General features: G+C 46.4%; 1 protein-coding gene across 1 annotated transcript in view; it reads left to right on the forward strand.

Annotated features, from left to right (window-relative positions):
- nkpd1 (NTPase, KAP family P-loop domain containing 1) overlaps positions 1-27262 on the forward strand; it is a gene marked incomplete at both ends in the record, with an annotated part of 59885 nt that overhangs the window by 1069 nt on the left and 31554 nt on the right. The gene's annotated exons all lie outside the window — the stretch shown is intronic.

The raw sequence follows: 27262 nt of genomic DNA on the forward strand, positions 1-27262 counted from the left end.
CACTCAATCGGATAATGGCTCGATTTTATTGGCCGGGGATTCGGGCAGAGGTGCGGCGGTGGTGCGCATCCTGCCGCGAGTGCCAATTAGTCAATCCCCCGGCCGTGCCCAGGGCGCCGTTGTGCCCCCTCCCCCTGATAGAGGCACCATTCGATCGGATTGGGATGGATATAATCGGGCCATTTGAACGTTGCTCACAGGGCTATCGGTTCGTGTTAGTCCTTATAGACTACGCGACTCGATACCCCGAGGCAATACCGCTTCGTACTATCTCTGCAAAGAGAGTAGCACAGGCGTTATTCCAGGTCATCTCCCGGGTGGGGATCCCGAAAGAGATCCTCACCGACCAAGGCACTAACTTTATGTCACGAACACTTAGGGAACTCTACGGGTTGTTAGACATTAAGGCGGTCCGAACGAGCGTGTATCACCCGGCCACCGATGGGCTGTGTGAGCGGTTCAATCGGACGCTTAAGTCAATGATCCGTAAGTTCATTCACGAAGATAGTCGTAATTGGCATAAGTGGTTAGACCCTCTGTTGTTCGCAGTGCGGGAAGTACCCCAGGCTTCCACGGGGTTTTCCCCCTTTGAGCTCCTGTACGGGCGCAAGCCACGGGGCGTCCTAGACCTAATTAAAGAAAGCTGGGAGGAAGGGTCTAGTGACAGTAAAAATGAAATACAATACGTCCTGGAACTACGAGCAAAGCTCCACTCACTGGGGGTTATGTCACGGGAGCATTTGCACGAGGCCCAGGAGCGTCAAAAACGGCTTTACGACAGAGGGACTAGACTACGCAATTTCGCACCGGGAGACAAAGTCCTCGTATTACTGCCCACGTCTAGCTCTAAATTACTCGCCAAGTGGCAAGGGCCGTTCGCGGTCACACAGCGAATTGGGGATGTAGACTACGAGGTAGTGCGGTCGGATAGAGGGGATAGCACACAAATATACCACATTAATCTCTTTAAAAAATGGAACGACGTGGTCCCTGTTTCCCTAGTGACGCTACTTCCCGAGAAGGATGAGTTCGGGCCGGAGGTCCCAAAAACTAGTACTAGCGCCCCGGCCTGCTTAGGCGACCATCTCTCGGCGAACCAGCGGGCAGACGTTGATCAATTGCAACATAGGTTCGCGGATGTGTTCTCCCCTATATACCCGGTCGTACTCGCCTCATAGAGCATCATATAGTTACGCAACCGGGTGTTACGGTACGTATGCGACCATACAGGCTGCTGGCTCACAAACGAGATGTGGTGAGCCGGGAATTAGACGCTATGCTGAAACTGGGCGTGGTCGAGGAGTCGCACAGCGACTGGTGCAGCCATCGAACTTTGACACAGCGTTCACCCGTCTATAGTGTTGTATATTATGGTATCTGTTGCTGCTAAAAAATGAGGAAGAGTTCTTGAGCAGTTTTAAGACTATTTATTCAAAAAGGCAGTTTACACAGCATGGTCTTCTCTGGTCTGCAGCAGGTCATCTGGGTGGTTGCAGGAAGTAAAGAGAATGGACAGTGGTTGCCCAGAGGATTTATCCCTTTTCATATGTAAATACCTTCACCCCTGAGCCAACCAAAACAGAGGTATGGTCAAAGATTCTACAACCTTCTTTAGCCAATGATGGCCTTTTCTCCCGTCCCCTGCCCCAATATGGAGATGGCCAGAGTGTGTGTGTGTGTTGGTCAGCTAAAAAAGTGTGTGTGTGTGTGTGTGTGTGTGTGTGTGTGTGTGTGTGTATGTGTGTGTGTGTGTGTGTGTGCCTTGCGGCCCCTCAGAGGGTGTTCCGAAACTAAACGACCACATAAAACAAAACAAAAACACAAAACCCCACATACTGAAACCAAAGAAAAAAAACATAAACAACAACAGACAGAAAAACTACACCAACACACAACACAAGAAACATAATAACACAGACCAACCCAGCACCAGTACCAGCGACCAAAGACATCATACAAACCAAATATAAAACAATCAACAATAAAAAAGAAACCTAAAAATAACTAAGCAAAATTAATCTAAACACAGTACATCATGCATAAACCAATACAAAACGTCCAACGACCGATGTCTTCTTCGTTCTTGAATCTTCAGGGTCAGAGGTTACTAGCACTTGACCCCAGTTGGAGAACAGCCTTTACCGCCGTCTCAGATTGATAACACTTTCATAGTCAGGAGCTTTCATTTTCGTTGCGCTAGGAACAGAACCTCTCTCCTAGCTTTGCGTAACCATCACATCACTTCTCAACCGACATCAATCACACGGTATAGAAATAAACACACAGTAACTGAAGCAAACAATAACAAAATATCACTTAACAAACAAATCATCAAAAGAGGAAACAAAATCAGAAAGCAAGACAGAATCCAGCCTTTGCTCATCAGCTATGTTGGTCAACATCAAAGCATTAACAGGAACATCAGAAATACACTTTCCACAACATTTGATCAAAATACCAAGTAACATAATACAGATGATAATGACAACAAAAATAATAGCGACGGACCTGATCATATTACCAACACCTGAAAAAGCAGAATCAAAGAAATCTAATACATTCCAACCGTGTTCTTTATGCAAATCCTCCACACCCTTGTTAGATTCATGAAAATCATACAGAGCTTTACCGGAATCCGAAATATAACTGCAGCATTCACCGCCTATCAATGCACAAGTACCACCCTGACTGGCCAAAATAATGTCCAAAGCCATTCTATTTTGGAGAGCAACATTCTTAGTTTCAGTCAATTCAGTAGCCAGGGCAGATATCACAGTATCCGAAGCATTAATGTGTTTTTCAAGAACGGATGACAGGGCACTCAATTCAGTCTGAGAGTTGTAGACACCATAACTTGGGAATATTAGGCCAAAAAACTTCTGAGCAGTAGATAACTCCCTACGACTACGATAGGTTGCTTGTTTGTGAAGCACAGACATCTCCTTTCGAGTAACTTTCCTAATCAAAGGTATCAGATGAGCCAAATAACAAATACCATCACTCAAAGCAGGTAGTTTAGAGAATGCATCATTATTACACACAAGAAACACACCCTCCGGGAGTTGAAGCTCCTTACCAGGATTCGAAAAGACATAAATAGGGCCCACACAAGACGCGTCCCCTAGCTGACGAATCGCGCTGCCTTTGGGCGGAGATTGAATGTCAATACAGGTTGTAACATTCACGAGAGGCATGACTTTAAGCTGCGTGGTGCCTTTCTGCCGTCTGGTATTATTGGTATCATGTAATTTCATTTGAGGCACCATAGCACAATCAACAACCTTACATTTCAACCCAGAAATAACAATTGAAGCTCTCCACGGTGTAGTAGTCACAATCCCAGAACATGACAGATGAGGACTCACTGCTGTACCATTCAATTGAACGAACATAGCTTGGATAATATACATCTTCGGACCTGTTGGTTGTGACAAATGTGTAAGCCTATCAATAATAACCCTCCCAAAACCGCTAGGCCTATGGTGTTCGTTAACTTCTGCTGTCAGACGTTCCAACACACCATCATCGACACCTGCATAGGAAGAATTTAAAGGAACCAGAATCGTGCTGGGCTGACAAGAAGAGCTCTGGTCCTTGCCCTGTAAAACAAAATGGGCTAAACCCTGCCAATTATAATGAAACCATTCTGCTTTGGTTAATGGTATGGGGAAAAACATAGCAGCAGACGTACTTACAGGGACCTGTTGACAAATCCAGCAATCAGAATAATTCATTTTTGAAGCAAAATCCTTCATGATACTAGTGGCAGAATTAGGGTGGGACCGTGTCCCCAGTTGATTGGAATCAAATAACAAATATTCTTCAGTAGCGACCACTGGCATAATCACAGGCGTAATCACAGGCGTAATCACAGGCGTAATCACAGCAACTTTTTTAACAACCTTTGGTAACATAACATATACTTTAACATGTTCTATAACAAATTCCTCACAGTCCATCCATCCTTTCCATGGTTTTTTTTCCATGGGAAAGTCAGGAGTGGACCTACAAACTAGGGTCTTGAAATCATTGGACCCAAACACCCGAGCACCGATATTACGTCTAGCACACCAATACGGGTTCAACTTCATGTCATGGTTACTTAATGTCACATAAGTTTCTGTCGCGCGAGCCTCAACTTTAACATATTTTGCATCCAGTAAATACCACTCGTCCGCTTCCGCGGTATAGATCAAACAATCATCAACAATACAACGTGAATGTGGGCAAGCAAAAGATCTCCCTAATGAGATAATTCTTCTCTGACGTCCAGGCATAACAGTGTGTGAGTGAAATGTAACATTGTCCAAAGAAGTCAACGGGGTAGGGACACTAAGAGATATACTAGTCTCTGAAACGGCGTGGCTTGAGCCTTTTTCTAATTGGCCTTGGTCTATCACGGGGTCTGCCTGGTTGGGGTGTATCACTGACAGGTCTGTGTCTCTCAATGGTACCTTGGTCTGGGCAGCCGCCCGGGTTGGTGACATCTCCGTCTGGAGCATTGTCTGGGTCGGAAGGGGAGACAACAGGGGCAACACCAGGCTTGATAGAATCCCCAAGAGGGGTGTCGCAGTCACTGGGTCCTTCACGATCTCCATCGGCCCGCTCACCTCTGGGCTGGACAGGGTCTGGGACGAGGCCCCCGGCACCATCTGAATCATGACGCAGATACTCACCAACATCCTCATCAGCCCGGATGTCCAAGCTGTGGACATCCTCGTCCCCAGGGGTTTCCTCACCATCCTGCCGAGGTTCTCCCTCATCTTCCTCATTGGGTGCCTTGATGCAGTGATGAACATGATACCAAGTGGGGGACCCCTTGATTTGAATGGCATTCTCAGTGCAACGAACGACCTCGTACGGTCCTTCCCGTCGAGCATCATGCCACTTTCGTCGGTATACCTTCACGTATACTTTGTCACCCGGTTGCAACGCATTCTTCTTCTCCTGTGCGTTCACCTCCACTTCACGTTCCTGTTTATGGATCACATAAGAAGAGATACTCTTTTGCCGGTTAGTCATATACTGCACATAGGCTTTCATGTCACTCTCCAGGAGAGCCAAACTTGGCCCTTTCCCGCTGGTTCGTGCACAGGGAGCTGTCATTACTCTCCCCATAGCCAGTTCATGGGGAGTCAAGTGCAGCCCTCGAATCTCACTGGAACGACAGGCCATTAATGCAAGAGGGAGTCCTTCCACCCAATTAAGACCTGTATGCTGACAGACCTTAGAAAGACGGTTCTTAAGGACCCCGTTCATCCTCTCTACCATCCCCTGGCTTTGAGGTGAGTAAATACACCCAAATTTCTGCTTGATCCTTAACTTTTGTAGTATAAGCTTTACCGTCTTATCCACAAATTCCTTTCCATTGTCTGACGCTATCCTATCTGGAATTCCAAACCTAGGTATGAATTCCCTGCATAGGAACTTTGCTACAGACTGAGCATCCTTTCTTCGAGTGGGGCAAGCTTCTACCCATCTGCTGAACCTGTCCACTACAACTAACATGTACCTGTATCCTGCAACAGGACGAATCATGTCCACATAGTCAATCACCAAATGTTTCATTGGCCCGTTTGGGGTAGGGATATGCCCAGTTCCCACTGGTATTCCAGGTCTGATAATGTTTTTCAAACAGACCACACATTGACCAAGGACATGGTCTATTTGTTCCAGTAAATATGGAGCCCAAAAACCATATTCCTTGGTGATCTTGCGTCTTACCTCCCCCCTAGCCACATGTGCTAATCCATGGGCTTCCTGTATCAACATGCCTACTAAATCTGGGGGTGCCACAACCAGCCCCTCATGATTTCTCCATAGACCTGTGTCATCCTGACTAGCCCCCCTTGTTAACCATAGGTTTTTGTCTAGCGTAGTTGCCCCACTCTGTAACATCAATAAATCCTCAAGCGTGACCATGCCCTGTAATTGTACTTCATGTGTGATCAGAAGAACTTTACCTGCTTTGTCTGCTCCTGTAATGGCTTTGGCTGCATCATCTGCAGCCCTGTTACCTTGTGTGACATGTGATGAGTCAGACCTGTGTGCGGCACACTTCACTATGGCTAATTCCTTTGGTTTCATCATGGCTTGTAACAGCTTCATGATCTGGGCGTGGTGCTGTATAGGCGAACCATCAGTTTTCTTAAAACCCCGTCCCTTCCATACAGCTCCATGTAAGTGACACACATTATGGGCGTAGGCAGAGTCTGTGTACACTGTTACTCTCCGTTCAGTTCCCAAGTTGCATGCCTCTGTGAGGGCAATCAACTCAGCCAACTGAGATGAACAAGGCTGAGGAACAGCCTCGGCTTGTTCCACAATGAACTCTGAATTTTGGGATCGGACTATGGCATACCCAGCACATAAATGTTCTCCTACCCGGTAACAAGATCCATCAGTCCAATACTCAACATCAGCTTCCTTTAAAGGCAAAGCTAGTAGGTCTGCTCTAAGCTTAGAGTACCTCATGGCTTCCTTCACACAATCGTGTGGCTCCCCATCTTCTGGGGTTGGCAAGGTCTCTGCTGGGTTAAGTGTGTTACATCTTGCTAATGTTACATCTTCCCTTTCCAACATCCTGTAATAATCCCTAATCCTAGGCATAGTCAAAGTGTACTTGCCTTGATTCAAGAGATTTCTTAGACTGTGGTGGCAGAGAATGGTAATTGGGTACCCCATTGTTAAGGTTGTTGCCTTCTCGTACATAAGATATGCCCCGGCCATTGCTCTGTAGCATGGCGCAAAACCCATTTCTACCTCTGAATATGCGACAGAATAATAGGCTATGGGCTGTGGACTAGGTCCAATGCCTGTTGGTTGCATAAGAACAGCGCAGGCATACTTCCCTTCGGCTGAAGAAGAAACATACAATCCAAATTCTTTAGAATAATCTGGAAGCGCTAAAGCTGGCGCTTCTTGCAATTTGTGTTTAATTGTCTCAAACGCCAAATCAGCTTCCCTTGTCCAAGTGATGCAACATTGGAGGTTATCACTACCTGTTTCCTTAATCATCCCCCTCAATGGAGCTACCAGTCTAGTGTAATCCTCCACCCATGCTGAACTATACCCAGTAATGCCCAAAAACATCATCATTTCCCTAACTGTTCGTGGTTTTGGAGCCTTCTGAATAGCTTCCAAATGTGCATTAGAGACACTGCGATGTCCCTGTGTAATAGATTGTCCTAAATAAGCTACCCTTTCCTGACAATATTGTAGCTTCTTTTTAGACACCTTGTGTCCCTTCTCCGCCAAAACCTTTAACAGTTTAACGGAATCCCTGTCACATGTTTCTTCATCTGGGGCACAAAGGAGTATGTCATCCATGTACTGAATGGCAGTACTACTTATCGTCTGCTCTAACCCGTCTAAGTCCTCCTTCAAGACCTGATTAAAAACATGAGGACTGTGTTTGTACCCCTGCGGCATTCTGGTATATTGATAATGCTGACCTTTGTAGGTAAACCCAAATAACCCTTGACTTTCTACACTAAGAGGTACAGAAAAGAAAGCCCCGCATAAATCAATTACTGTAAACACTTTGGCTGTAGATGGAATCTGAGTCAACAGCACATGAGGATCAGGTACTTCAGCTGGATAGCTGACAACTACCTCATTCACAGCACGTAGGTCATGTACCAGACGATATGAACCATCAGGTTTCGTCACTGGCAGAAGAGGTGTGTTGCTTAACGGATATTGAGTTATCTTCAGGACTCCTGCCTCTAACAGTCCTTTGATCTGTGGCTCAATTCCATCAATTGCTTCCTGTTTCAATGGGTATTGATTTTTCCAAGGGGGTTCTGCACCCGGTATGAGTTCAACTCTCAATGGACGAGCTGATTTCACAAATCCAATGTCTGTACTGTTCTTTGCCCATAGGTCTGCTGGCACATTCTGCATCATTTCTTCCCTGAGGTCTCTTTCAGCTTGTACAGGAAGGATTGGCTTGTTCATTAGCTTCACAGTCTGTGGATGTCCCATTCCTTGAGCAGAGATCATCAGTTTTGTAAACTGTCCATCACTGCTCCTCCAGATAGCAGGGTTTTCTTTTGTTGTTACAAATCTGGCCTTTTCTGAGTCTGCCATCATTGCCCCTAAATGCTTCTGTTCATAGTGTTCAGATATCATAAGTGTCACATGAGGGATGCTACCCTCAACCTTATGCTCCTGATCTAGATAAGTGTCACTGTTTATCTTCATAGCCACTCCCTGAGGGCCTAGAATTATACAACTTGTGCTAAGCTGTACCTGTTTTGGCTGATGCTGCAGCCACTCATCTGGGTTTGCGTCTGCAGCATTTCTAAAATACTGGAGTGTACACTGCAATGGATCAGTAGGCCTTCTGGCCCCTGACATGTTTGCCAGGATATAATTGTCCCACATCCTTGCTGGTTCCATTAGGTCTGGGCTATGCCCTCCCACCCAATACACCATGGAGGCGTTGTTGTCCATCATGACAGACAGCTGTCTGTTCTCTGGTGGCACCGTCACCTGACAGCCGTCAGGTGTGCATTTCACTGTACAGTTCAATTGGCATAGAGCATCTCTCCCTAGCAGCCCTATTGGCGTGTGTTCTGACACAAGTATTGACAGAGCTGCTCTCTGTCCTTTGTACTCTAAGTTTACAAGCTCAGTAGTAGGAATCAGCTGTTTAATTCCCTCGAATCCGATTGTCTTCACATATTTCCCAGACATAGGAAGGTGCGTGGCATCTTCAGGCTTCAGACAGGTATAGGCTGCTCCACTGTCCACCATCAATTCTAATGGACGTTGATTGACCGATACCCATATTGTAGGTTCATCTTCAGGCCTGTTTGTCACCACCAGCTGGCACCTCCCCCTCGGATCTTCTGGGCACCCCTATAGCCCAGCAGCTGGGCCTCCGTAGGGGTTCACCACTCCTGGAGCCGGTGCAGCAGGGGGCCTATATCCTCCTCTTTGTTTCCCCCCTGCGCCCTCCTGGGGCCTCTTGTAGCAGGTACGGGCTAGATGTCCATACTGGCCGCATTGGTAACATGGTCCTAGAATCTTCTTCCCTGCTGCTGTCCATCCCCCTGGTGGTGGTCCTTGGCCAGGCTGTGTGTATGGCTGGTATGGAACCGCTTGCACCCCTGGTGGCCCCTGTGGGTATGGATACCCCCCTTGTGGCCCCTGTGGGTATGACTGGGGAGGGACAGTTTGCACTACAGGTGGCTGTTGCTGTGGCTGAGATGGGACCTGTAGAGCTAAAGCCTGCACTCTCTCTCTGGTTTTCTTGCCTTCAGTCAATTGTACTTGAGTCAATCTTCTGAGTGACTCTTCGTCTTGTGTCTTCTGTACCTGAATCTTCTTTCTAAATAATTCTACTTGGTGTGCTACGTTGTCTATATAAACAGCCTTGTTCATGTGTCGTAGCCCCACCACTTCTGCTAGCTTATTCTTAACTGGGGTAGGAAGACCTTCTTGTATCTTTCCCCGAATTATGGCTTTTTCTAACGGGTTATCTTCAGCGTCCTTCCCTGTCACACTTCTCCATTGAGAGTGCACACGGGCAACAAAACCCCTGGGATTCTCATCTCCCCCCAGTGGCTTCACAATGATATTGTCTGGGTGAATGTGAGTAGGGTAAGTCTCCCTGATTGCCTTCCACAGCCTGCCTCTGTTGGCCGCGAAGAACTCTGGATCATAGACCGATGTATTGATATATTTATGAAGTCCTGCCTTCATCAATATGTCCTGCATGGTGTCCAACCCTGTAATTGAAGCTAAGAGTCTTTTCAGGTCTCCCATCGCTGCTTGCGTTCCTGTCAGTCTCACGTCTACCTCTGTATTCCAAGGGTGCCCCCCATCCTCCAGAACGGGGAGTTTCTCTATCACTTCAGATATATCTGTATGACTCCAAGGACGATATTCTATCTTGTTACCCCGAATCAGCACCGGACAGTTCCTCAGAATTTCCTCTTCCTCTGGTGTAGCACCTTTCCTCCTTAGGTCATACTCGCTTACTAGTTTCCTCGTTATTTCGTCCCGCCTTGGTGTCACTGCGGACCTTGAGAGGTTCGGCTGGGATGTATGTGATGGCACTTGACGATACTCTCTTGAGAGGTTCGGCTGGGATGTATGTGATGGCACTTGACGATACTCTTCCTCCTCCCTTTCTCGTTGTTGCATCGATCGTCTGTGGCTTTCTTCCTCTCTTAGGAGTCTCCCGTGGAGTTTCCTCGCCCTTTCTCTTTCTTCTTCCTCTCTCTCTTCTTCCTTTCTTAGGAGTCTCCCATGGCGTTTCTTCGCCCTTTCTTTCTCTTCTTCCTCTTTCTCTTCTTCCTCTTTCTGCAGCCTCTTCTGTTTTTGCTTTAAGCTCTCTTTCTTCTTCTCCACCTTCAGAGGCTTCTTCTCATCTTCAGAACTACTTTCCTCTTTTCCCTTTGTTGTATATTTCTAACCTGTTGGCTACTAAAATGAAGAATAGTTATTGAGCAGGTTAAGACCATTTATTCAAAATACAAAAGTATACAGACATCAAAGCTGGACGCTGGTCTGGCAGAGAGAGAGGGAGAGAGGAGAGAGAGGGGGAGGGGGACAGAGAGGAGCTGCAGGGTCAGGCACACAGAGAGAGAGAGAGAGAGAGGGCCTGAGAGGAGCGGCCTGAGAGACAGAGAGAGAGAGAGAGAGAGAGAGAGAGGGCCTGAGAGGAGCGGCCTGAGAGACAGAGAGAGAGAGAGAGAGAGCTGCTTGGTCAAGAGGTGAGAGAGAAGAGAGACAGGGCCAGAGCCCACACCCTTACTTATAAACAAAGTCAAAATGCAGTCACAGCCAGTGGTCCTATCAGGTCAGGGGGAGAGGCCAGGAGGTCATAAATACCTTGCCCCACAGTCAGGAGACATTTCTTCATAGCAAACATATAGGCTCATTATTAAGTACAAATAAACAACATATTCCCCCCTCGGAACACCCAGAGGGTGTTCCGAAACTAAACGACCACAAAACAAAAACAAAAACACAAAACCCCACAGACTGCAACTAAGAAACCAAAGAATTTTTTTTTTAAAAATAAACAACAACAGACAGAAAAACTACACCAACACACAACACAAGAAACATAATAACACAGACCAACCCAGCACCAGTACCAGCAACCAAAGATATCATATAAACCAAATACAAAACAATCAACAATAAAAAAGAATCCTAAAAATAACAATACAAATTAATCTAAACACAGTACATCATACATATTTCAACACAAAAACTTCCAACGACCGATGTCTTCTTGTTTCTTGCATCTTCAGAACAACCTTTACCGCTGTCTCAGATTGATAACCTTTCCTAGTCAGGAGCTTATTCTTCGTTGCGCTAGGAACAGAACCTCTTTCCTATCTTTGCATAACCACCACATCACTTCTCAACTGACATCAATCACATACGATATAGAAATAAACAAACAATACACAAATAATGACATTCAGTTATCATAACACATAATTCCCCAACAGTAAGCACAGGACAAAGGGAATGCATTAATGCATAGATCTTCACCTCAGGTGAGGACTAGTCTTCTGAAAAGTTCATCAACGTGGACTGAGTGACTGATTTTCCAAAAACAGTCAATGAGGCCCTGTCTCCTAAGAAAGTCAAAAATCATGTCTGCTATAATAGGTGCTCCTATCTTAGCAAAATAAGTTTCCCATGCCCCTAAGACCGTTTCCAGCCATGCTATCATCTGCTGTCCATTCCCGTCGTTCCCTTTGATCTGCTGCTTCACTACCCTATTCATAGTCTTTAATCTTTTCCTAACTGGTCGTCGTCCGTCAGTGTCATTGAGGTTCAGGCAGTCGTCTGGTCCCCTCCCACGCTGATCAAGGTCTGGGGAGTCGCCCTCAGCATCATCTGAAGCATGATGCAGGCACTCGTCAGCATCCCCAGTAGCACAGGTGTCCAGGCTTTGGACACTCCCAGGCTGGACCTCCAGACTGTCAACACTCTCTGCTTCGTTGGTTTCTGGTTCATTGGCATCTGGACAGCTTTCCACTGTCCCCTCGGTTTCAGGCATTGCCGGTGATGTCACTGGCTCTGGCAACACCACAGCATCTCCTCGTAGCTCCTCCTTCTCAGGTTCTCTGGGAACCTCGGCACCTGTTGGCACAACATCCTGCCTACTCTGTACATCCACCCCCCTGTCCACCACCCGTGGCCCAATTGGGGTAGGGATATGCCCAGACACCACTGGTGTACCCACTCTGATGTTGTTTCTCCAACAGACCCCACATTGACCTAAAGCATGGTCGATCTGTTCCATCAAATATGGACTCCAAAACCCATATTCCTTGGTGATCTTGCGTCTTACCTCCCCCCTTGCCACATGTGCTAATCCATGAGCTTCCTGTATTAACATGCCTAATAAATCTGAGGGTGCTACAACCAACCCCTCATGATTCCTCCATAGACCTGTGTCATCCTGACTTGCCCCCCTTGCTAGCCAAACGTTCTTGTCTAACGTAGTTGCTCTGCTTTGTAACATCAATAAATCCTCAAGTGTGACCATGCCCTGTAATTGCATTTCATGTGCGACCAGAAGACCTTTACCTGCCTTGTCTGCTCCTGTAATGGCTTTGGCTGCATCCTCTGCAGCCCTGTTACCTTGTGTGACATGTGATGAGTCAGACCTGCGTGTGGCACACTTCACTATGGCTAATTCCTTTGGCTTCATCATGGCCTGTAACAGCTTCATGATCTGTGCGTGGTGCTGTATAGGCGTACCATCAGTTCTCTTAAAACCCCGCCCGCTCCATACAGCTCCATTAAAATGACAAACATTATGTGCATAGGCAGAGTCGGTGTACACTGTCACTCTCCGTCCGGTTCCTAAGTTGCATGCTTCTGTGAGGGCAATCAACTCAGCCAACTGAGCTGAGCAAGGCTGAGGAACTGCCTCAGCCTGTTCTACAATAAACTTTGAATTCTGTGCTTTAACTAAGGAATACCCAGCGCACAAAGTTTCTCCTACCCGGTAACAAGACCCATCAACCCAATATTCTATATCAGCTCCCTTTAAAGGCAAAGCTTGTAGGTCTGTTCTATGCTTAATCACTCTGGCTGTCGATGGAATCTGAGCACCGGATGGCACCGTCACCTGACAGCCGTCAGGTGTGCATTTTACTGTACAGTTCAATTGGCATTGAGCATCTCTCCCTAGCAGCCCTGTTGGCGTGTGTTCTGACACAAGTATTGACAGAGTTGCTCTCTGTCCCTTGTACTCTAAGTCTACAAGCTCAGTTGTAGGAATCAGCTGTTTAATTCCCTCAAATCCGATTGTCTTCACATATTCTCCAGACATAGGAAGGTGCGTGGCGTCTTCAGGCTTCTTTGTCACCACCAGCTGGCACCTCCCACTCGGATCTTCCGGGCACCCCTATAGGCCAGCTGCTGGGCCTCCGTAAGGGTTCATCACTCCTGGAGCAGGTGTAGCAGGGGGCCAATATCCTCCTCCTTGGCTCCCCCCTGCGCCCCCCTGGGGCCTGTTGTAGCAGGTACAGGCTAGATGTCCATTCTGGCCGCATTGGTAACATGGTCCTAGCATCTTCTTCCCTGCTGCTGTCCATCCCCCTGGTGGTGGTCCTTGGCCAGGCTGTGTGTACGGCTGGTATGGAACCGCTTGCACCCCTGGTGGCCCCTGTGGGTATGGCTGGTAAGTAGCAGGATACCCCCCTTGTGGCCCCTGTGAGTAGGACTGGTAAGTAGCAGTCTGCACTCCCGGTGGCTGTTGCTGTGGGGCTAAAGCCTGCACTCCCTCCATGTTCCTCTTGCTTTCAGTCAATTGCGCATGAGTCAATATTCTGAGTGACTCTTCGTCTTGTGTCTTCTGTATCTGAATATTCTTTCGATATAACTCAACTTGATGAGCTACGTGGTCTATATAAACAGCTTTATTCATGTGTCGTAGCCCCACCACTTCTGCTAGCTTATCCTTGACTGGGGTAGGAAGCCCTTGTTGTATTTTTTCCCTGATTATGGATTTTTCTAAGGGGTTATCTTCAGCGTCCTTCCCTGTCACACTTCTCCATTGAGAGTGCACACGGGCAACAAAACCCCTGGGATTCTCATCTCCCCCCAGTGGCTTCACAATGATATTGTCTGGGTGAATGTGAGTAGGGTAGATCTCCCTGATTGCTTTCCACAGTTTGCCTCTGTTTGCTGCGAAGAGCTCTGGATCATAAACTGATGTATTGATATATCTATGAAGTCCTGCCTTCATCAATATTTCCTTCATTGTATCCAATCCTGCAATAAAAGCTAAGAGTCTTTTCAGGTCTCCCATTGCTGCTTGCGTTCCTGTCAGTCTCACGTCTACCTCTGTCGTCCACGCGTGTCCACCATCTTGGAGAACGGGGAGTTTCTCTATCACTTCAGACAGATCTGTATGATTCCAAGGATGATATTCCATCTTGTTACCCCGAATCAGCACTGGACAGTTCTTTAATGTATTTGATGACATTCGATGACAATCTTCCTCTTCCTCTCTTTCTCGTTGCTCCTTCAGCCGTCTGTGGTGTCTTTCTCCCTCTCTTTCCGCTTTCTCCCGGCGTCTTCTCCCACCTTTCTTTTCGGCTGTGGCTATCATCTTCCTGACCTGAGCGTTGTAGCCTCCATCTGCATTGTCGTCATCACTTGAGTCTTCACTGCCATCTTCGCTGTCATCTTCCTCGTCACTCCTGTCGTCCCCTTTTCCCCTTGGCTCCTTCTTCTTCTTCTTCTTCTTCTTCTTCTGGGAATGGTCCTCCAGTGCCTTAGCATATGGTGGGGGACTGGAGACTGGACACATGTTTGTGAATGGAATGTTCAATTTCTGTTCCAGTGTTCTGGCCAATTCATTTTTCTTTTCCATTCCCATTTTTGCTGTTTTCTCATCCCAAGCTAATGCTATTTTCTGCCCCTCTACCTTAAATAGATCTAAAATAGCTAACTCTAACCTGCGTTTCTCTGATCTAATCTTTCCCTTTTTCTGGTTTGCTTTATAGGTTTTAATAAGTACCTCTAAAGTTGCAATAACTCGTAAGTCGAAGGTGCCCTCTTTCGGCCACGGCTGTTCAATGTCTGCCCAACGGCTATTCCATTTCGTAGACATTTTGCTAATTTCCCTAACAAGAGGATTCATTTTTTCCACTATAGCCATAGGGGATAAAGTTGCCAATATTCCACTATTTGTGTTAACAGCCTTTACCATTTTACTGGATTCGGCTCCCATGTTAAGCTGATTGATTTATACTGCTCAATATGCTGAAAATATTCTATAAGGTGTACTTTTCTTACAACCCACCTTCTTTTGCCGTATCTGCTAAACAGATGCTAGTCTAACGTTTAACTGTATTAGCTGTCCACACAGAATCACTACAACCCAGAACAACAGATTTGCCTCTTGTGTATGTCAGTGCAGTATTAACTTAAATCTAATCTCTGTGTAAGTACTTTATACTTAAATGTGTTTCCTAATTGTTTATGAATATATGTCACTTAATTACTCATTCAATACTAATTACAGTTCTGGTCAACACAATTATTAAACAACAAAGGCTGGTCAACACCTAAGTATTCACTGATCTACAAAAACCCTTTTACTGCTCAACTATCAATACGAACTATTCTGCTATTCCTAATCAAAAGCTGTGGACCCTCTAACTAAAATAAAAGATGTAAATTACAAATATTAATTACAACCTGTAGAATAAATCAACTGTTAAGTGAAAGGAATGAATGATTAGTTAGAATTGTTCATTATATAATCATATACATTGATTTAAAACCTGTGGAGTCAATTATCTGTTATCAAAATATCAAACAAAATGGTTTTCATTAGACAGTCACAGACATTTGATCAAACCTGTGGAATCAATCAATTGTTTTGTGAAACAGACAATGAATGATCTGAATTATTATTTTTAACCAAGTAGTAATTAAACAAGTAATGTAATATTCAACAGTCATTTACAAACATCAATCTTATGAATGTAAATGATTATGTCACCAACATTCTATGCAAGCAGGCAGAGAGTCACAGAGCCGTTTTATTGGGGGTCATAAATATCTTCCTGTGTTCTGCTCAGGAAACAGTCAACAGATGTCTCACAGAACGACTGGCCTCTTTTCCTTTGAATCTATCAAAAGCCCACAATCTATTATTTTACTTTTAACAAACTATGCTTAACTTTCGTGATTCTGCAATCACAACTTTATCACAGAGAGAGAGGGGTTGAAATTAAAAGTATGGGTACCGTCTCTCAGCACTACAGTATTCGCTTCGCGCTCTCTCTGTGTGTGTGGAATGTGCCTGCAATGCAGGAGACATGCGCGAGTCTCCGTGTGTAAACTGCGCGTGAACTCGCCTCTTTTCCTAGTCTATGAATGTTTAACTGTAACTTTAAACTATTTAAAATACCCCGATGATCAATTCACTTTATCTCTATTTTTAAAATACTACAGTCTATGTGTATGAATTTATCTTTATCTGTAATGTAACAATCAAATTCAGCTTCCCTGCGTGTCTGTAGCCTATATGTGAAAAGGCCAGAGGGCAGAAAGCAGGGGGGTCAATTTAACAACCCTTTGTCTAACCTCTGGGGAAAACCGCGCCCTCTCGCTTTAATCAATAACTTAACACAACTTTGTTTTCACAAACAAATTACATTCTCCACGACACAACAATTTCAAGATTATCTTTCAATGCAGTTAAACTATTAGTTACCAAACCAAATCTTATTCAAATACTCATATGCTTTTCACTGTTCCTCTTCCAAGAGAAGGCCTCTGTGTGTGTCCTTCCTCAAGGACAAAGAGCAATGGCGTCTAAGACACACTTCTTGCCACAGTTCTGAAGATTTGATTTCTTAATCTTTTACAATAATGCTCTTTCTTACAAAACAGACTTCACAGTCTACTTACACTTTATCAAATTAGGAAGGAATACTCATTCCAAAAACACAATTTTACCGAATTTTACACACATACACGATATTCCATAATACCATATAAATCAAATCACTCAATACCTTACAAATCAAATTAACCCGGCTCTCACCCCCAGTTTAAAGAATATGAAAGATTTGTTTCCTTTTCCAACAAGTTACTTTACTTTAAACCTTAAAGTTGAAGGTTGTTTTAGTCTCAAAGAAAATGCTTGAAAACACAGCTGTTGCACACGCGCCCCTAGCGGTTTAAACAGAAAATAGCGCTATTTTCATTCTTACCGTCTTCAGAGCCGTGGTTTCAGCTTAAGTTTTCAAACGTAGATTCCTCTTTATAGACCTCCGGGATTCAGGCTCGCCATCTGTTGTATATTTCTAACCTGTTGGCTACTAAAATGAAGAATAGTTATTGAGCAGGTTAAGACCATTTATTCAAAATACAAAAGTATACAGACATCAAAGCTGGACGCTGGTCTGGCAGAGAGAGAGGGAGAGAGGAGAGAGAGGGGGAGGGGGACAGAGAGGAGCTGCAGGGTCAGGCACAGAGAGAGAGAGAGAGAGAGGGCCTGAGAGGAGCGGCCTGAGAGACAGAGAGAGAGAGAGAGAGAGAGAGAGAGGGCCTGAGAGGAGCGGCCTGAGAGAGAGAGAGAGAGAGAGAGAGAGAGAGCTGCTTGGTCAAGAGGTGAGAGAGAAGAGAGACAGGGCCAGAGCCCACACCCTTACTTATAAACAAAGTCAAAATGCAGTCACAGCCAGTGGTCCTATCAGGTCAGGGGGAGAGGCCAGGAGGTCATAAATACCTTGCCCCACAGTCAGGAGACATTTCTTCATAGCAAACATATAGGCTCATTATTAAGTACAAATAAACTACACCTTCTTGTAGTGTCTTGTCCCACCCTGCTTTTCGGCCCTGGCTATTATTTTTCTGACCTGAGCATTGTAGCCTGCCTGTGCATCGCTGTCATCACTTGAATCTTCGCTGTCACCTCCACTGCCACCTTCACTGTCATCTGTCTTACTACTCTCCTTGTCCTCCTCACGGTCTTCCTTTTTGCACTTCTTTTTGCCCTTTGGTTCTTTCCCTCTCTTCTTTGGTTTGGCACCTGCCTTGTTCTCTGGTTCGAAATCCACGATCAGTTTCGCTCTTCCCCTCTCTAGTACGTTCTCATACTCATCTTGGATAGTGAAGTCTCCGGTCGTACTTAGGACGGGGACCTGAGGGTAGATCCGCCGGGAATTGTCCTCCAGTATCTTGGCATAGGGAGGAGGACTGGAGACTGGAGACATGTGTGAGAATGGAATGTTCAATTTCTCTTCCAGTGCTCTGGCCAACTCATCTTTTTCTTTCGGTTACATCTGTGCTGTTTCCTCATTCCAAGCCAATGCTAATTGCTGCCCCTCTACCTTAAAGAGTTCTAAGATGTCTAATTCTAACTTGCGTTTTTCTGACCTATATTTTCCTTTCTGATGTGCCTTGTGCACATTGATAAGTACTTCCAGTGTTGCAATTACTTGTAAGTCAAAGGTGCCCTCTTTTGGCCACGGTTGTTCAATGTCTGCCCAACGAATATTCCATTTCGTTGACATTTTGCTAATTACCATAACAAGAGGATTCATTTTTTCCACTATAGCCATAGGTGATAAAGTTGCCAATATTCCACTGTCCTTATTAACAGCCTTTAACATTTTACTTGACTCTGTCCCCATCTTGAGCTGATGGGTTCCTAAATGCTTTATAAACTGAAAAGTATACTTTAAATCGAATAAGGTGTACTTTTCTTACAACCCACCTTCTTTTGCCTTATTTGCTAAACAGATGCTAGTCTAACTTTAACTGTATTAGCTGTCCACACAGAATCACTACAACCTAGAACAACGGATTGATTTCAGTGGTATTGTGTCTTATTGACTTAAATGTAATCTATGTGTGTGTTTTCATTTAAATGTAATCTATGTGTGTGTTTTTTCACTTATTTTTTTTTAATTTTTTTCCCTTATTGTTTATGAATATGTGTCACTTAATTGCTCATTCAATACTAATTATAGTTCAGGTCAACTTAATTAGTAAACTACAAAGGCTGGTCAACACAATTATCAAATCACAAAGGCAGGTCACGCTCCAAGTATTTACTGATTTACAAAAACATTTTACTGCTCAATCCTCAGATAGGAACTGTTCTGCTATTCTTTAATCAAAAGCTGTGGAAATGACCTAACTGAAATAAAAGATGTAAATTACAAATATTAATTACAACCTGTAAAGAAATCGACTTGTTATTTGAAAGGAATGAATGATTAGTTAGACTTAGTCATTGTACAATCATATACTTCATTGATGTAAACCTGTGAAGTCAATTAGCTATTATCAAAATATCAAACAAAGGAATTAGGGATGCACCGAACATTCGGCCACCGAATATCGCAAAATAAAGCACATTCGGTATTCGGCCGAATGTGTGAAAACACTGAATGTTTACCACAGAATAGTGGGCGTGTTTAGGAGCTCTGCTCCTATTGGTTTACCCGCTACCTAAAGTAGCCAATGACTGAATTTTTCAATGCCTGCGCCCGCCTGGGGTGCTATATAAAGGGGCGTACTTCGCTCCATCATTCTCCCAAACATACAAAACAGCCGGGTTTGAACAAGTCGAAGTGGGCCAGCAGCCCTATGGGGCTCCGCTCCACTCATAGAACTGGAGTCTATCTCCATAACTATCGTTCTATATCGTGGAGCTCCGCCCCATAGGGGAGCTCTGCTCCTATTGGTTTAGGCGGAGCGAGCGAGGCCAAATGTACCCCCACTGAGACTAATAGTCCGAAAACAATCTCAGCGGCACCCGGAGCTGACCACTGATGTTGGTTCAAGACAACCTTAAAAAGTTGGCCCAACCCACACCGAGTCTGCTCCACTGATCTAGCCCTTACGTGAGCACGTAGGGTTGTAGATCTAACGGAACATGTCCTGGAGGAGGGTCCCCTCCCCAGGCACATCCGTATTCATCCTGACAGCACTTGAATAGAATCCCCATGACCAGGGTAATCCAAGTGCCTTCCCCACTACATCAGTCATCAGCAAAACTGAGGACAGAATGAGAAAAGGATGAGGAAGAAATATCACTTACCTAACCCTTACGTTGGGTTGTTGATCTAACAGAACATGTCCTGGAGGAGGGTCCCCTCCCCAGGCACATCCGTATTCATCCTGACAGCACTTGAATAGAATCCCCATGACCAGGGTAATCCAAGTGCCCTTCCCACAACATCAGTCATCAGCAAAACTGAGGACAGAATGAGAAAAGGATGAAGAAGAATATCACTGACCTAACCCTTACGTGAGCACGTAGGGTTGTTGATCTAACGGAACATGTCCTGGAGGAGGGTCCCCTCCCCAGGCACATCCGTATTCATCCTGACAGCACTTGAATAGAATCCCCATGACCAGGGTAATCCAAGTGCCTTCCCCACTACATCAGTCATCAGCAAAACTGAGGACAGAATGAGAAAAGGATGAGGAAGAAATATCTTTCAAGTAATACCGTACAAAAAGTGATGGCCCCTGGTGGAATGAGCCCGAATGCCAGTCGGCACGGGCTGCCCCTTCGATTCGTATGCTAATAGCCTCGCAAATCCAATAGGACAGCCTCTGCTTCGAGAGTGGTGTCCCGGCTTTCTGTCCGCCATAGCAGATCAGAAGCCGGGGAGAAGATCTCAGTCCTGCCGTGCGCTTCACACATTGTGCCAACGCGCGCACCGGACATAGACAATGTAAACACCTCTCCCTCTCTCCGTCGTGAGGAGGAGGAAAAAAAGGCGCTCAGAGCACAGCTCTGAACCCTAAACCCACGATTAACCGTAGGGATAAAAGCCGGGTTAGGGCGTAATACAGCTTTTGTTTCGTCATCAGATATGATCAAACAATCTGCCCGTGACGAGAGAGCGCACAAATCACTCACTCGCTTAGCCGTAGTCAAGGCGAGGAGTAGACTCGTCTTGAGAGACAATAAAACGCAACGACACAGTGTCAATGGGTTCGAATGGGGGCACGCACAGCGCCTCTAGCACAATCGACAGGTCCCATTTTGGCATTAGAGTCCTATGAGGGCGTCTAAGCCTACACACTTCAGTAAAAAAACGCTTAACCAGCGAATGACTGAAAACAGTGTCGTTGTCGCAAAACCCTCATGACAAGCTGAGATGGCAGCCGCGTAAACTTTAATAGTTCCCGCCGCCAATCCCTTGTCAACAGCGACTGTAAGAAGCACAAGAACGTTTCGACCCGACAGCAGACAGGGTCAACGTCCTGTCCCTCACACCACTGCGTAAAACTCGCCAGCGCGCCGCATATCCCTTTGCAGTGGATTGCGCGCGCGCACTCTGAATGGTCTGAATGACCGCGTCTGTCAGACCCCTGCGTTCTAACAAATCCCTCTCAGTAACCAGGCCATGAGAGGGCCCCCCATCATAGGCGGCCCCCTCACCAAGCCTCTGGCTTGAGAGAGTGCATCTTGTCGATGAGGTATGGGCCATGGGCCCTCTACCAACATCTCCATCAGTTCCGGAAACCACGGGGCTCCGGGACGGTCCGGGGCTACAAGAATTAACTCTAGCCCCTCTGACCTCACTCGTGCCAACAGTGGGAGGATAGATGTCAGGGGTGGGAACGCGTATAACAGGACCCTCGGCCATGGGTGGTGTGCGAATGTATCGACTCCCAATGGCGGGTTGTCCTATTCGCGCAGGGAGAACCAAAGGCGACACTGCGCATTCGTCCGTGATGCAAACAGATCCACTTCTGCTTGCCCGAACCGTGCCCAAATCAGAGACACAATGGAGGGTGCTAACCTCCAGTCGTCGTCCCTCGGGCCTCCCTGTGATAACAGATCTGCTCCTTCGTTGAGCAGACCTGGAATGTGGAGAGCTTTTAGCGAACTCAGGTGTGTGACAGCCCACAGCCATACATCTGTCGCTAGGCGATGAAGTGACGCTGAGCGTACTCCCCCTTGACGATTGATGTATGCTACTGTTGTCCTGTTGTCGGATCTGACTAATACGTCCAGATCCTTTAACACCGGGGCAAAATGAAGTAGCGTTAACTTCACCGCCTCGAGTTCCAGCAGGTTGATGTGACGCGTCTCCAACGGTCCCCATCTTCCTGCCACCGAACCTGCCTGACACACTCCTCCCCACCCAGTCAACGACGCGTCCGTGAAGACTGGGTAGTGGGATGCCGGTCTGCCCATGGCGACTCCGCGCGCGATGACGCGTGGGTCTCACCAGTAGCTCAGGTGGGTTTTGACCGATCTCGGTATTACAATCAACTTGCGACGGTGTCTCACTGGATCCAGTCGCAGTCGTGCGAACCACCTCTGCAGTCTGCGCATGTGTAATAGGCCTAAGGGGACCACTACATGGGCTGCAGACATCAGTCCTAGTAAGGACATCATTGATAGAGCGGTGATTGTATTTGTCACTCGACACACCCGGAGAGCTGACGTCAGTGTCGCTCTCCGTGGTGCCGATAAACTGGCCCTCATCTTGGCAGTATCCAACTGAATGCCTAGATAGGAAAACTGTTGAGCCGGCCACGGAGCACTCTTTGTCCAGTTGACAGCTAACCCCAGCTGAGCGAGGTGCTGCACCAGTGAGGTTGCGTCCCGAATGGCTCGATTTGGGCATTGGGCCAAAACCAGTAGGTCGTCGAGATATGCTAATATGCGTATCCCGTTTCGCCTCAGTGGTTCGAGTGCTGTCTGCACACATTTGGAGAAAGTTCGAGGAGCAAGCGCGTACCCGAGGGGCAGGCGCGTGTACTCGTAAACCTTCCCTTGGAAGGCAAAACGTAGAAATTTCCTGTGCCTCTCTGTGATTGGCACATGAAAATACGCGTCCCTCAGGTCTATGCTGATTCCGTAGTCGCCCTTCTGTATACAAGACAGGAGGCGCCTCGTCGTCAACATACGAAAGGGGCGTTTCGCCACTCTCTCGTTGAGGACCCTTAAATCTAGTATGGGTCTCATGCCTCCCGATTTCTTTGGGACAAGGAAATACGGGGAGAAGAAGAGGTGGAGCTTGCTCAGAAGCTCCGCCTCCGCTGCAGACAGACCGTTGGGTCGGTCTGTGGTGATTTTCGCAATGGCGGCGTTAAACACGGCGATGTTATTCGCCGCTGCCGCCGCCTGCGCACCAAGATGGGGCGGCGAGGGCGGGGAGCTCGTGAGCCTCTACCTGCCGCTCGCTCTCATCAGAGCTTTCTGATTCTGACACCGGCACCGACCACTCAGCTGGGTGAGGGCGGCGTGATGTCAGGGCCGGCTGAGCGGGCGGGACCATCCCTACTTGGGGAGGTGCCTGCCCAGAACGCCGTTCTGGGGCCTGTCCGGACGCATCATCGGCAGAGCTATTCGAGTCGGACAGCATCCCCGAGATAGCGCCCGCCAGGGGAACGCTCTCCTTGAACCAGGCCATCCTCTTTCGCCTTTCCGCGACGGAAAGGAGGTGGAAGGGGAGGCAGCTGGGGGAGGCGACCAACGCCGCCTCGGCATGTTCGGGGCCGAGGCAGACGTGGCAGAAGTCGTGCTTGTCCTCCGCTGCTAGGAAATCGCAGCGGCAGGTGTCCCGGAGGAACTTCTTCGTGGTCGGCGGCGGACGATCCATCGCTGAAGGGAAAAGTCTCCTCCGCTGAAAAGTGTCCTCCGCTGCTTGGAAGTTGCAGCGGCAGGCTACCCGGAGGAACTTCTCCATAGGCGGTGGACGATCCATCTTGAAGGGAAAAGTCTGGCGGGTTCTCCAGTCTTAGTAGTCGTCCTTCTCAGTCTTCAGATATAAACCCGTGCTGAACTTTTTGGGGAGAATGATGGAGCGAAGTACGCCCCTTTATATAGCACCCCAGGCAGGCATTGAAAAATTCAGTCATTGGCTACTTTAGGTAGCGGGTAAACCAATAGGAGCAGAGCTCCCCTATGGGGCGGAGCTCCACGATATAGAACTGACGATGAGTGAAGGGAAGTCCAGGGTAGATGTAGACAGAGGGTTGATTGGGAGTGGAGACAGAGGGTTGATTGGGAGTGGAGACAGGTGTGCAGGTTTGGCTGATCATCTAATTAGCGGGGACAAGCCTCAGCTGCGGCGGAGAGCACGCTGTGCTCGAGCTGTGGGGGCGGGGGAGGGTGTGTGAAGGCCCAGCCGTAACACTATGTCATTGAACCATACGGACATCAATACTTAAGCCACAACATACAGAATTATCAAAATCCTGTAGCATCTCTTTAAAGAGAGTTCACCTAATTAGTTAACTTGCAATCTTCCAAAGTATTTTGTAATAATATTATCATGGCACATCATTCTTGTTAACACAAGTCATGAATAAAGCTTCGGCCTACATTGATGAAAGATTTTCTTTCAGCAGCTATTCAGGGAAAACAAAAACATTTAATTTGACTGATTTATTTTATTTATTGTGCTTTGTTGGTATAGACTGATGTCTGCTGGAATGTTCAATAAAAGTTATTTTTTTTCAATCTCAATTTCTTTCTTTGAGAAGCATGAATAAAAAGCAAAATGTATTTAGTTTATGCAATGATAAAATTAAAAACTGCCGATACACATTCGGTATTCGGTATTCGGTATTCGGCCAAGTGTTTCCTTAAATTCGGCTTCGGCCTCGGCCAAGAATGTTCATTTCGGTGCATCCCTAAAAGGAATGGTTATCATTAGATTGTCACAAATCAATTGATCAAAGTTTTGTGAAACAGATAATGAATGATCTGAATTATTATTTTAACCAATTAGTAATTAATTAAATTAATTAAAGTAATGTAATATTCAACAGTCATTTACAAACATCAATCTATAAATGTAAAGGACTATTTCATCGACCTCAGATAGATCCCACAGAAGAACCAGTGTTTTAAAATGTCTTGGCCAGCAGATGGAGCCAAGCAACCGACTCGCGTATCGATTCCTTAAAACGCCCTGAATCTGATCAAAGTCGCAATCTATTATTTTTCTCCTAACAAACACAATGCTTCAACATCCGTGAATCAGCGATCACAACTTTATTGCAGGGAGAGGTTAAAGGAAATAGAAATGGAAATGGAGAAAAGAGTGTTCTTTTTTAACTCTGTGGCCAACGCCCTTCTCTGTGTGTGTAATGCGCATGCGCGCGTCTCCCGTGTCTAATGCGTGTAATGTTTAACCGTATCTTTAAACTATTTTAAATACCCCGATGATCAATTCACTTTATCTCTATCTTTATAAATACTACAATCTATGTGAATGAATTTACCTTTATCTGTAAGGGATGAGTAATGTAATCAATGAAATTCAGCTTCCCTTGAGTGCCTTTTTTTTTATTTTATTTTTAAATGAGACACACAGAAGGGGGAAGGGACTCTACACCACAGACCTTCACACAACTTTTGTTTTCACAAACAAAGTACATTCACGACACAGCAATATCAAGATTATCTTTCAATGTAGTTAAACTATTACTTGCCAATTTAATCTCATTCTAATATTCTCTAATGCTCATGCTCTCCACGTTTTCTCCGTGTTCTCAAGTCAATGAACAATGGGGTATCTTAGAATAGAGCTATTTCCTGCTTACAAAAACGGACTCCGCTGTTCAACTATACTCTTTCAAATTAGGAATTCACATTCCATACATACAATAACACAATTATCAGACTCTCTTCTGATCTTATTACAAGATATCAGCCCACTGTGAAAACGTCTCCTCACAATATCCTACTGACAGCGCGTTCGCAAAACGGGCACTACAAGCAGCTCATTCTCTGCTGTACAACATTAATTATCTTACACTTAAAACGTATTTACAAATACAGATTTCACAATCCGGCTCTTTGTTCAACCCCACCCAACCTTAAAGATCTTATATTTCCAACAGATACTCAACACAAATCAAGATTCTTTTGAATATAACTCATCTGAGAGACACAGTAAATCTTGCACAACTCCGCCTGGCCTGGCGAAAATTCAACGGGGGAGGGGTATTCTGCAGAAAACTCACCTCTGTGTTGAATTGAAGAGATGCAAAAATTGACGGTGATTCAAATGGTTATTCTTCTCCCACGTAGCTCGCCATTTGTTGTATATTATGGTATCTGTTGCTGCTAAAAAATGAGGAAGAGTTCTTGAGCAGTTTTAAGACTATTTATTCAAAAAGGCAGTTTACACAGCATGGTCTTCTCTGGTCTGCAGCAGGTCATCTGGGTGGTCGCAGGAAGTAAAGAGAATGGACAGTGGTTGCCCAGAGGATTTATCCCTTTTCATATGTAAATACCTTCACCCCTGAGCCAACCAAAACAGAGGTATGGTCAAAGATTCTACAACCTTCTTTAGCCAATGATGGCCTTTTCTCCCGTCCCCTGCCCCAATATGGAGATGGCCAGAGTGTGTGTGTTGGTCAGCTAAAAAAGTGTGTGTGTGTGTGTGTGTGTGTGTGTGTGCCCAAACCCCAGAGGAGCCTTGCGGCCCCTCTGCAATTCATGGTATGTGTGCATTGCTGTGTACCCACTAACCACAGCACATGTATGTCTACATGTATGTTTCAAGTAAAATATACTACAATAGTCAACGCAGAAACGTACAGACCCATCGCGCTTTGCCACCAGCACGATGGGTCTGTACGTTTCTGTGTTGACTACGGGTGAACGCTGTGTCAAAGTTCGATGCCTACCCTATGCCCCGGATCGACGAGCTCCTGGACCGGCTTGGCACGGCTAAATATTACACGACATTGGATTGCACGAAGGGATACTGGCAGATACCATTATCGCCGGTATCCCGGGAAAAAACAGTATTCTCTACCCCGCGGGGTTTATTCCAGTTCACCGCGCTTCCGTTCGGGTTGTTTGGGGCCCCGGCCACATTTCAGCGGCTGATGGACCGTATTCTGCGGCCGCACTCTGCGTATGCTGCGGCGTACTTAAATGACATTGTCATCTATGCGGACACCTGGCCGCAGCATATGCAGAGGGTGGCTGCGGTACTACAGTCGCTGAGGCAGGCGGGGCTGACGGCTAACCCGGCGAAGTGCGTGATCGGGCGGGGGGAGATCCGGTATCTGGGGTACATCCTGGGCGTTGGGGAGGTGCGACCGCAGGTGGATAAAACCACTGCGATCGCCGCTGCCCCGCGGCCCAGGACCTGGAAGGACGTGAGTTCCTGGGACTGGCCAGCTACTACCGGCAGTTTATGCCGGGGTTTTCGGAGCTGGCCAGCCCCCTTACCGACCTCACCCGGAAGGGGGCCCCAGATCCGGTCCAATAGAGTGAGTTGTGTCAAGTAGCGTTCGATGGGAT

The sequence above is a fragment of the Nansenia antarctica genome, assembly GCF_963989245.1.
Source record: "Nansenia antarctica genome assembly, chromosome: 1".
Classification (NCBI taxonomy): Eukaryota; Metazoa; Chordata; class Actinopteri; order Argentiniformes; family Microstomatidae; genus Nansenia; species Nansenia antarctica.